Here is a 12,632-nt window from a genome sequence, read left to right as displayed (position 1 = left end):
GGTGACTCGTGACTGTTCTGCTGCTGAAATGAGGAAGACAGCTGCTGCAGTTATATTTCATGCCAAAATCTATGGCTTTGTTCAGCTTTCGAGGAGAAGGTGGAAAACAATTGAAAAGAAATCATGCTAAATATGAGAGCTGTCTGCGAGAGCTGATTCTCCCCAGAGCAGAACTGACTGTCTTGTGTCATTTGCTGCAAATAAAATTAGTGGCTAAGATTTGCACAAGTGAAAATGTAGATGGCAAGGCAAGTCCTGCAGAGCCTCCAGGAGCGTGGGGCTGTATCCACTCACACGGACCTGCCAGCATACACCAGCTCTCATGCTTTGCAAAATGTCAGGAGAGATTACTGTTTCTGACCTAGGGTTCAATAAAGTTATTTGTATACTTACGGCAAAAGAAAAAAAAAACCAACAGCCATTTCTATTTTGATAACAGTGGTTCATGATACACTTCATCTTCTAGAGAAGCAACAAAAAGATTTTCAAAATTCTGTAGTTCCCTGGTCCAAAACCTCAAGAAATGTTCTCAGAAATAAGACTGTTTCACAAACACATGAGCCCCCATTTGTCCAGCTGAGTGGCTGGGGACTGGGACAGAGCAAAGGTGTTTTGCAAATTTATTTTTATAATCCTGCTGAAAAAAAAAAAGTTATCTTAATAGGACAGCAGTCCACACATGCTGTAATACTGGTTACTAATTAAATAATTTTGAGACTTAGAAATGCAGATGAAACAAGCAGGGATTAAACTGGTCTGGTAGTTTTAGTCTCTTTTAGTCTCTTTAGGAAATTCCCAGCTGAGTTTTTACAGAAAACTGCTTAAATGAGCAGAGAGGCAGGAAAAATACCTTTTCAACAATCACTGTTTACTATATGGAGCCTGCATATCACTAATAGAATGAATCACAGAATCACAGAACGGTTTGGGTTGGAAGGGATCTTAAAGATCATCTAGTTCCAACCCCCCTGCCATGGGCAGGAACACCTCCCACTAGACCAGGTTGCTCAAAGACCCATCCAGCCTGGCCTTGAACACTGCCAGGGATGGAGCATCCACAACTTCCTCAGGCAACCTGTTCCAGTGTCTCACCACCCTCAGGGTGAAGAACTTCTTCCTGGTACCTAGTCTAAGCCTGCCCTCTCCCAGCTTCCAACCATTACACCTCATCCTATCACTGCAGGCCCTTGTAAAAAGTCCCTCCCCAGCTTTCCTGTAGGCCCCCTTTAAGTACTGGAAGGCCACTATAAGATCTCCCCGAAGCCTTCTCTTTTCCAGGCTGAACAAGCCCAACTCTCTCAGCTTGTCCTCACAGGGGAGGTGGTCCAATCCTCTGACCATCTTGGTAGCCCCCCTCTGGACTTGCTCCAACAGCTCTGTGTCTGTCTTGTGCTGGGGGCTCCAGAGCTGAACGGAGCATTCCAGGTGGTAATACTGATGTCTTTGCACATATGTAAATGATGTATGATGTGATACATATGAGATCAGTACTTTCTATAATTCAGTAATATCCAATCTTTTTTTATGTCTTCCTCTTTGTTACTGACAGAAAGTATGAGCCTGGGGTGAAGACTCAAGACTGGTAAGTGTGAGGTGTATCAGATGTGGTCCAGGAGGCTCCTGGCAGCGACAGGTGTAACTTGGGCACAATGTGCCTTACTAGGAAGGATGAATTTGGCAACTCTCTCCATGCTTTCCATGTCTCTCCTTTTCCCTTGGCTTCTTCCCCTGGAGGTGCCTCGCTCCTCTGGGAGAGGGCTGAGGGGCTGGGATTAGAGGCGTTTGCTTCTCCTGCAGTCCTCATGAGACCTACAGGAAAGGGAAATCCTCTCCTGGCTCCCTGTGGCACCTCCAACCCCATATTTCCCTGGCACTGTGCAAGAGAATTCTCCTTGGTGCTCCTCAGGGGTCTTCAGCCACGGAGAATGGGAGCAGTGGGGAACCAGAATTTCGGGAACCGTCTTCTGAGTCAACCCAGGGCTAGCCACAGTGCATCCAGCCGCCCGTTCCAACATCCCCACACCAAAGTGTGTAGCCTCACTGCTGTGCTTGGTCTTTGGCTCAGGCTTTGCAGGACCTGGCTGAGCTCCGAGTTAAGTCAGCTGGTATTTTTGTATTACGACTTTGATTTTTGGTGCTTTCATTTAGCTGTTTATTAAAATGCTTAAATGCAAATGTAGGCACTCAAGTTATGATTTATACATTGTCTAGATCTGTACTTCTCACTTGAAAATGTGTTGATGTGCTGGCAAGCGCAGCTTTCTACATCTTTGATAGCACTGTCTTACACAACCAGGTCCCCAGGGTTCTGCTTGATCTTGATGTTACAGATGTTGTATAAAAATAACTAAATTTTAAAGCCCTGCCTTTGTAATTTAGCCCTGTAGTATGATTGTCCAGCTATGGCTTATAGCAGGAAACTCTCAGTAAAGAGAATCACACTGAACAGACATTCATAGTGGCATGTTCTAGTCTTCTCTCTTTCAAACACGAGAGTGAAAAACATGTTACAAGTGTGAAATGAAGGCGGACGGAAGTGTTTGATTATTGCTTCCTGCCATTATAAGTGTGCTGTGTCATTCTTCTTCTCTTTAATTATAGTATATATAAATATATAAATTATAAGCATCAGCCTAGGGAGAAGACCCAAAACTGGTAAGTGTGAGGTGTATCAAACATGGCCCAGGAGGTATAGTACAAACTATGCACAAAAAAATTATTACAAGATAATAATTTACTATTAGATGCTAAGATGCTTAAAATTTTCAGAAATCCCTTGAGAATAGTATACGCTCTTAACTGGTAGCGGGTTAATGCATTTCCTTAGTGTAAATGACTTCACTTTTGATGTTAAGAGAAACTTCCCTGGAAATCTTCCTCCCTAGCTAGAAGCAAATAGTTTGCAACACTTTATTATAACAGAACATCCATAATGTTCAATACTATAAATGATTAACAGAAAAGCATAATTGCCTTAAAATGCTTCACCATATTTGCAGTGCAAAAGGCAAGTCAGATGTTGGAGTGACACCAAATTTACATTAGTGCTCTATGCTCATGTGTTCAGCTTTATCTTATTTTATATGCCTTCCTATCACTAAGTGCTTTCCAATTGTTTGGTAAGGGAGCTAATTGATGCGATATGGTCTTTTTCTTACCCTTCCCTTTTATTTATGCAATGGAATATTTCGGTAGAGTTGGTTTTCTTTAGGATATATAAAACTATTTATTTACATTGGACAAAACAGAGGGAGAAAGTGTACCTTACACTTGCGACAGGGAGTTGTAAGGCTGAACACCTCCAGTCCCTGTGGGACTCCATTGCCAGACCAATTGGGCTCACTGATTTCCAAGGACACAAGAGTTGAGCCCTTTCCAAGAGCTGCATTTGGGTCAGCATATTTAGGTTTTCACATGTCTCTGACAATTAACCGGCTCAAACCCTCCTGCCTCTGTGAGGTAGCATCCTACCACTGCAGTCAAAATCTTCCTAGAGAACTGAAGGAGCGCAACAGCTTTAATTAAACTCAATTATACTGGTTCACATTTAAACATCCAGGAGATACGTGCATGATCCACACTTAATTACCGTAGTGCAGCCTAATGCCCTCTTCTGTGCCCACGGGTGGTGGGCTTGTGCTGGGGGGCTGATGGGGAGGGCTGTGGGGTGCAGAGCTCTGCTGGGCTGCTCCAGCCCTCCACTCCCTTCTCCCCTTGTCCGCCACTCCGCACACCTTGCTGAGACTCGGCTGCCCCGGGCAAGCAGCTGCAGAGCGTAGGGAAGGCAGGCAGGGAGCCCAGTGCCACCCCAGCAGGACCACTGCCATGCTGCTGAGAAGAAGCTGCTTGTACGGTCACAAGGGCAGCGGCGGCTTGTGGTGCTCGGCACTGCCTGCAACCATATGGCTGCTCCAGGGGCTTCCTGGCACAGCCCCCAGCAAATCCTCTTAGTTCAGCTTCACCCTCTTTCTTGCCTCTTTGATGTCGCTCTTGTCTTGGTCCCTGCTCCAGTATCAATTCCCACCACAAGCTCCTGCTGTCAGATGGTGGTTGTGACTCCGGAGCTCTCATGGCCTGACCACAGCTCAAGGATGGGATGTTGAGGTTGTATCTAGTCTCTGCACAGGGTCCTGCCTGGTGATGGGTCTGCATTTGTGCCATTAAACCCTCATGCCCCCAAACCAAGCAGCTGCATCCAAACTACCTTGTCCACCACTCTGATATCTATCATGGGCACATAACTGAGATGAATGAGCTTACGGAGAGCAAAAAGAGTGTTTTGTAATGAAGGGCAAAGACCAGGAATCTGCTGCTAACATTGATTCTCATCTTTGATACTTCGATAATGTATCTGTTTGTCTCCATGTGTCACAGGCAGACAATAAGCACAAACCTACTTTCCTAACGCTGTTACAAGGATTTTTGTTAAAAATTAGATCAAGGTAATGAAAAACAATAAATATAATGTTCTTACGTAGACTGGAAGTCGGTGCGCAGCCTTATATACCAGGAAGGGTGCGCTCACATTAACAACAGGTGGTTGCAATTTATTCTGTTCCTCAAAAATCTAGGTAAGGAAACAAAAACTCCTGCTGATCCTTTTCAGTTTTGAAGCCACATGATAAAAAAACATCTGCTAAAGCTAATGACTGCATTTGCATAGATTACATATGACAATCCAGCACACGACAGGGTGTCCTGCCATGTAGACAACAAGCCACAAGGGTGATGCACTTTGGCATTTGTTGCCAGAAGTCAGCTACACTTCTACAACAATAGCGTCAGCTCATTTCCAGGAGGGCTTTGGCTAACAACACCAGAGAAAATTATGGATTCCCTCTTGTTTTCCAAGCTGAAAGGTGTAGGGCTCTCTCCTGCCAAGTGTGGAGGAGAGGTGGAGGAGGGAAAACAGCTTTCATGACAGCGCCCAGCAAAACCCCCCAGCTCTGGAGTGGTTGGGGGAAAGGAGTCTGACTCTGCTGGGCTCAGGCTGAGCGAGGCTGAGCCCCGACCCCCAGCAGCACGGGCATGGGGCTGGCCACAGGCAACACAGGGTGGCTGTGCACAGCCCTGCTATCCGCTGGGCTGAGGGAGAGCTGGTGCCTGTCATGGGGCATCATGGCTGGATGCCATGTTGAGTTGGAGGGGAAAAAATGGTTCCTTTGTGTTTTCAGCACAGTGGTTGAGTTTTATGGCATCGCTTTTTTATTCTTGCAGTGTTGGCTATGGACAAATAGAAGACGACAATTTATATCCTAAGGCAAACTGGCTCTGATATGGTGCTACTCCTTTTCACTTTGCTTAATTGGGCTAACAGAAAAAGACAACAGCTGCAATGGTGGGAATGAAAAATGCCTTTCCTTGTCATGGTTTTGACAGCAATCAGCCTGACAAGGGATTATCAATTGATCTGAGATAAGTGTTAGTAAAGGATGCAGTTTGTTGTCCATTTATCCCCTTTACTATTCCATAGATACAACTGCACTTCAAAAAAGTAATATAGAGTTATTTTGAGAGAGTGTAAACTCTTAGGCATGTTCAAGTAAGACCACAGTGTGATAAGGAAGAATCTCTCTGAAAAAAATGCTTCGGGACTTCAGTGTGTTTAGATATGCACATGTGTGTGCATGTGTCTTATGAAGTAAGCAAGTAAAAAGAGAGACCAGCCATAGGCACGTGTTTTTGAAAAGAATCAGGTCATTTTCTCCAGCTTGTGTCTTCCAAGACTGCAGATCTGGCAGTCACAGGATGCTTCTTTCGGGCCTGGTAATCCACGAGTTCAGGCAAAGCTCTGTGACCACCTGTCAGCCTATTTTTGTGAAGCTCCATGGAAAAACTCCACAAAAAGAACTGGATGATCTTCACTGTCCTATTTGATACATATGACATCTTTTGGATTGTTGCATGGTTTTCCCATTGGGTTTTGCTGGAAGCAGGGGACTATATACCCTGGCCAGGAGTCAAGAGAAATGGGTTTTCCCAACCAGCCAGTAACACCAGGCAAATCTGTGCTGCTGGTTTCCAGCTTGTTTGCCCCTGGCCACACTCCAGCACCATGGAGCTTGGTGGGAGTTTTGCAGTTGTCCATGGTAGATGCTGAATTCTGCTATTGCGTGTGGAAACACCACTGAGGAGACCCCTCCAGGTCCCAAGGGGCTGGGGCATGCTTGCTCTGCACCACGGGTACCCTACCAGCCAACCCAAAGGTCCTAATCCTACGTTTCTTACATGCTCCTTTGCAAATGGTGCTTCTCTGGAAACCTGTTTTGTCCAAGCAAGAAGAAGAGCAGGAGTGGAAGACCCAGTGATTATTCCTCTTGGTACTAATCTGTTCTTAAACTGAACTGTACTCTCTAGATATTTTAGTAAAACTGTCATAAATCAACACCCACTGCTTCATTTTTCTTAGTGATGAAAAAAAAAGGAGAAAGAAAAAACTGAAAAGCTGTCCTTTAGCTGACATTCAGTTAGAATTGATCGAACAATCTGCTGTCAGAGCAACAGCTCTTGTCAAAAATAGCCCTTTGGAAAAAAACCTCTGGTGTTATTTGTATCGCGTGTACCACACAATGCTCTTTAGTGAGAGCAGGGCATCAGAGACCAATATTAAAAAAAGATCAGCGAAAGTCCCCTGTGTGAAATGAATCGTGTGCTTCTCTACAAGCTACCAGCATCCCTATTGGCTGCTTCCAACTAACGAGTTCACTGGTGGGCATCAAGGCATCATTTTTAGAAAGAACGAATAGGGTCAGGCTTCTTTAGAAACTCTCACAGCTCTGAGGGCCTGATACAACCAAAATCCAGGCTGCACCAAGCCTTTCCCATGGTGTAACTTTGACCAGAGTCCCACTCCTGCAAACTCCTGATGGTCTTAGTAGCTCCCCTGGTGCAAGAAATAGGCATCGCCACGTGCACATGCATTGAGCAAAGCACATGCTTGCATTAGAGATGATGAAAAATGTTTTCCCCAAATGGAGAAACTGAAAGGTGAAAAACATTGGCTGATATTTTGGGGAAAGGGAAGAAATAACTTAAAATCCACAAATGCTGAAACACTTGGAGAAGGGCTGATTTGAGCAAAAGTACGTGTTTTTCTCTGAACTTTTAACTTGGGCTTAGAGCTTTTAGGATAAGATCTACCTCATTCACTCTTAAGCTGACAAGTAAAACAGGTCAAATGAACTGCACCCTAAGAATATCTGTCTTTTGCCACATTAGAGAAAGGGGATTTAAGCTAATTAGCTGAGCAGCTATTTACCCTGCATCTGGTTAAAGCACGGGGAGATGAAACCTACCCTTTGGTTTGAAACAGATGCAAACCAGTGGTTCCTACAGGTTTGCAAAGCATGGCCTAGTTTTGTATAGCATCTTATATTCAACCCTTTGGGAAGCTGCTGAGACATACCCTATTTCAAATACAAAATACATAGTGTCTGCCTGATTAAGAGCAGCTCATACAGGAGTAGTTGCAGCTTTCGGGCTCCTGAAAAAAATCCTGACAGTGAAATCTGTCACCAGTTTTGGAAATTTGTCATAATAAAAAGCACAGTTATTTCTCTCCTCTCCCACAGTGTTCCAAGGCCCAGACTTAGTCCTAAAGCTTTTCAGAAATCCCCTCTCAGCCTGTGTGTTTCACATGTGTGTTTCTTCTCCCTCTTTCACATTTGGCCTCCGAGTCCTTTCACCTGAGCCTGAAGCCTTCCACGTGCTACCACAATGCTGGCATCCAACTGCCCTGACTGATGTTCTGTCCAGGGGCTGGTTGCTTTATACATGGTGAAATGAGGAGAAAGAAGGAAAGTGAGACAGAGCACTCCTGAAATCAAACTAATAAAGTATCTATCACTAATTGTAATGAAATGACTTTTTTTTTTTTATTTGCAGCAGCTGAATCTGGCAATAGCCTTGCTGGTGAACTAAAGAAGTATTTCTTATTTAAAAAAAAAAGCACAAGTAACGTGATCACATCTATCTAGGTATCCTATTTAGGGAACCTGAATCGTTAATTAAGGGCCTGATTCTGACTTTTACATACGCTAACACTAATCAGAAGCATTTCTGCTGAAGCCAGTGGAAAGGTCTGAGATAGTACAAGGGTGAGGAAAAAACTCAGGCATTTCCAATGCGATGAAAGTTTTTTGAATGCTTACCTCTTGGTCAAAATGTCCTCGTCTTCCAAAAATCATTCTCAGCTGTTTGAAAAACACATTCTGACCCAGTATTCCCCATCGTCCCCCTAATCTGCTTACACTCTTATTTGGGCTTTTAATTAAAGGTAGTGGGGAAGACCCATCGCTCCTGTGGTACTATTGTCTGTCAGGTCTGCTGGGACTGCACAGCCAAGATTTTATTCTCATTGATTTTTGAAGCAGAAAATCTTAACTAGCAAAATTAGAAATAAAACCCAAGTTGTTTATTATGTCTGGGATATCGCAAACATCTAAAGAAGAAAGCGAATGGCTGCATATGCACATAAAACCCCCATATTTATGGGATTTTTTTTTAACATTTCTCTTTTCAGTTCAGCATATGGAGGAAAACAAACTCCACATTTCCAGTAATTACAGTGCAAGTAAATCTGGGATTGGGCTGGGTTAATTCTTAGAGGTTCTAGCTACAATATTACAACAGGATTAATCTAGAGGGTTTGGGGGCTTTTTAATGCAGAAGGCTAGGGCACTAACATATTAATTAGAAGTAAATCTGTCCCTTGGGGGACTACATGAACTGCCTGCATTTTTAATTCATATTTAGCTTTAAGACAAATGACGGATATTTTCTCCCTTTCAGTTTCTCAGTTGCTTCCTTATTTCTCTGTAATCCTTTTGTTTTGCATTGGGAAGAACAGTTGGATAACACAGAGATCATATGCAGACAATTGATTTTTTTCAGTCTGTTGGCTGAACTGGAAAACATTCAATAATTTTCTTTTGGGTCAAGCTTGTGTTTTGCTTCATTTTGGGAGGGTTACTGTTATTTTCCTATTTTGCTCTTTAAAACAGCAAAACACATGCCATTTGTACAGAAAAGTTGTTTCAACAACAAAAAACCCTACAAAAATCTTGAACAAAATACTGTAACTTCATCCTTTCTCAGCTCAGATTTTTTTACTTGATTTCAGAAACCCCATGACTGCTTTGCTCAACTTGAACATCTATTTCTTGCACCCGGAGGGGATGCTGGGGCTGAGTGACAGTAATAAAAGAAAACCTCACAGAGTCGACAGGATTCCTTTGACATTCAAAGGTGTTGTTGGCCTTTGCTGCAAGGAAATTATTGGTGAGAACAAGAAGTATTCCTCCTTGAGAAGCCCTCACTAACAGGTCTCTGGTCTAATACACAGTCTTCCAGGCTCACAAAATGAGACTTCTTCCCATTTTGGCTAGTCTGAACCAGTGTTTAAATACGTGAAAAGTCAGTGGCTGTTTTTTCTTTCCTCCACATTCACGCTGCAGAAGGGCACAATCATTTACCTGCTCAAGAATCTGGACCTCAGCTCTCATTTAGAGTGATTTCTTGGAGATTTAGAGGCCATTTTGGTTACTTAAATCGCACAGTTCTGCACTGGGCACTTCCAAATGCTGTATGTTTGTGGGGTTCAGACATAATTTTCCGAAAACAGAGTCTAGGTCTCTATTTTGAGAAATAGGTCTCGTTCTGCTCACTGTACACTTCCCACTACTGCAGCTCTTCAGCTGCAAACAAAGTAATGACAGTTTATTACCTCACAGGAGATTGGAGATATACTTTATAGGGACTTGCGCATCTCCTAGTCATGATGATCTTTGCTATCTGTACATTGCACTAATACCAGATTTTCCCAGTAACAGTTTTTCATGTGTTAATCGGGCAGTTTCTGGTGAGCATGAAGCCTGTGCAGAGATGAGAGTCTGATAGCGTGTAGGAAACTCACTTTATCCCTCATCTTCTACTTGCCACTCTTTATTCTTCCTTCCATCCATCACATTTTTTAGATTCCTTTAAGAACCTTTTCTCTGAGACATCCCCAAGTGTGATCTGCCTGAGAGTGAGGGTCAGCCAGACTCTGGACATGCTGAACTGCACATTTACGCTCTTTATGCTCCTGCAGCTGGGGAGAGTTTGGGTTGCAGAAATGGATGGGGAAAATGGTCTGGCCTGGGAAAAGAGACAGAAGAGTAACAAAGCAAATGGTCCTGAGGAGGTCCCAGCTGCTGCCACATAGGCTGGAGAGGGAAGAAGGAGTATTAGAGGACATGGACCTGTTGGGGGACAGATGCAAACAAGTGGCAAGTGCTGGAAATCCAGATGCTTTTCCTCTGTAGCTGTATGAGCAGGTACTTCCCACTGATAAGCATTATAGCAAGAAGGCTCACACGGAAAATAAGAGGGATTCTTTAATCCCCTATTTCTTTGTCTGATTTTTTTTTGTTTGTTTTTACCTGTTTTCTTTTTTTTTAGTCCCAGTGATTCCCTGGGCAGATCTTAATGTATCAGCAGAGATCTAACATTACTTATGTCTTCTTTAATGAGCCCATTGATTTTGTAGTCCCGCAAACAGCATGTCTTCCATTTCCTGATACTGTAAATGCATTGAAGAGTTTATCTGTGCAGTCGCACACCTAACCATCTAAGAAGAAACTGTTGTGTTTGAAGTAACTTCTCAGGTAGTGGGCCTGTTTTCCCTATGAACCTGTTATTTCTCTGGGCCGCCCTGTATTCATCCTTAAATTCTAGACCCTGGCATGGTAATTATCTATGGCTTTTTAAAAGCCTGCTGACTTTCTCCCATCACCATCTGGGGCCTAGATGCAGGCACTGTGCCCGCCAAAGTCTTGCAATTCACTTTCTGCAATTTAGATTCACTGCTTATCATTAGGAAGACCTACTAGTTTTAAACCGATGTAGCATCTTCAAGGCCCATGAATTATATGTACGCTATAGTATATAATGGTAAAAATACAGTTGTTGAGAATGCTAACAAAAAAAAAACCAACCTCACAACAAAAACCAAAAATAAGGTAAAGAACTTCAGCAGAAAATGGGTAAACTCTGGCTCAAAACTGAGCACATCCTGGGTATTACTTTGAGAGGGCTGCTCCTGACTCTCTGCAGTCACCAAAGCTACTTAGAAATGAAGCATGAAGTAAAAAATTCCTGCAGAGATTTTCAGACACCTCTGTCCTGTCACCCTGTGCTCGGTGCTCCTGTTCAGCATGTTAGGCAGCCTTGCAACACCAAAAAACTCTGGGACTTCTGACAAAATGAGCGACAAGATGGTTTGCTAGCTGTCACTTCCATCACTAATTCATACTCGGTGAATCCTAGGATTTTTATTCAGTATCCATTCTGTTCCATATACTGCAGTCTCCACAGACACTGAGAGCCTGGTGTAATCATTGGGGGAAATCTGGGTGAGGCTCTGCCGGCTGGTTTGTTTTTTTTTGCTGCTGCTGCTGCTCCACCTGATGGCTCCAGCTATGGAGGTGTCCCTGTGGCTCCAGCACTCTGTAGGGAGCAAAACTGGGACAGAACTGTGGTGCCTGTGGATCACTGAAGAAGGCACCCTCGGCTGAAATGAAGCGAAGCAGCGTCTTCCTGAGCATCACAGCACAGGCCAGTGGTGGAGCCAAGGGGAGCTGGATCACCAGTCCATGACAGTAACCTTCAGCAAGCAGCCCAATAAAGCTATAGGGTATGTCCAGGGAACAAGGAGGGGATAGCTTTCACCTCAAAGTCCTTAATTTCTATAAGAAAGCATATACCTATAGATGCTAATGTTTTTTAAATTACCTTTTCTGAATAATTTTGTTATATAGTGTTTCTTGTCTGTTCGTCTTCATTCATATTAATTCTAAAGAAGAAAAAAATCCACCCTCAAAAACATTTCTTCCACAGACCCTTTTCAATATCCCCTTCAGCTAGAATAAACCTGCTGGTGTGGCTGGGCCGTGCAGTGCAGCTCAGCATGGGATCTCTTCCACCGTGTCAGATGGCCCTCGGGCTAAGCCAGGTGGGGGGGGTTGCAGTAGAAACAGCTCTTCCACCACAGCTGCTCAGCTGCTTCTTGTCTGCAGGTCATCAAGAGCTCTCAGCTGACTGTGGAGTCTCTCTGTGCTTTTAAATTAGAGCTCCTCATTTGTTTTCACTTTGCAAGGTGTCTGTCAGTCTTCCCCCTCGCCAGGAAGACAGGGTAATGACATTTTTCACTGTTAGAAGCAGACTTCCATTTGAGACCTACAGAGATGAAGGGAAACCATAAAGAAATTCCTACCATAATTCAGGGGACTGAGCTTTAGACATCTGAGAAAAACAGTGAGTAGTAGGTTTTGTTTACATAGGCTCTGTGCAAGCTTCCTAGAATGTAAAACGAGAAAGAATAAAAAAGGACCACATGGAAGAAAATGTCTCTGGCTCCATTTCATCCAGCTCCTCTTCACCATCTTTTTCCAGAACCCACCCTTACACACCTTGGAAGGCCGTTCACACAGCTGGTCCCATACCCCTTCACAGTACTGCAGAAATGACACCATGACATTTGCTCCCAAGGGACATCCCAGCCAAAAGCAGGGGGAACCAAAAGGGCAAGGGAACACCACTCAACTCTCCACGTGAAGTTCCCATTGCACATGAAGACATGGGCACAACAGATG

The sequence above is a fragment of the Leptosomus discolor genome, chromosome 1 (genome assembly GCF_034619465.1).
Source record: "Leptosomus discolor isolate bLepDis1 chromosome 1, bLepDis1.hap2, whole genome shotgun sequence".
Classification (NCBI taxonomy): Eukaryota; Metazoa; Chordata; class Aves; order Leptosomiformes; family Leptosomidae; genus Leptosomus; species Leptosomus discolor.
The sequence above is the reverse complement of the archived record's forward strand: the minus strand, read 5'-3'. Positions refer to the sequence as shown.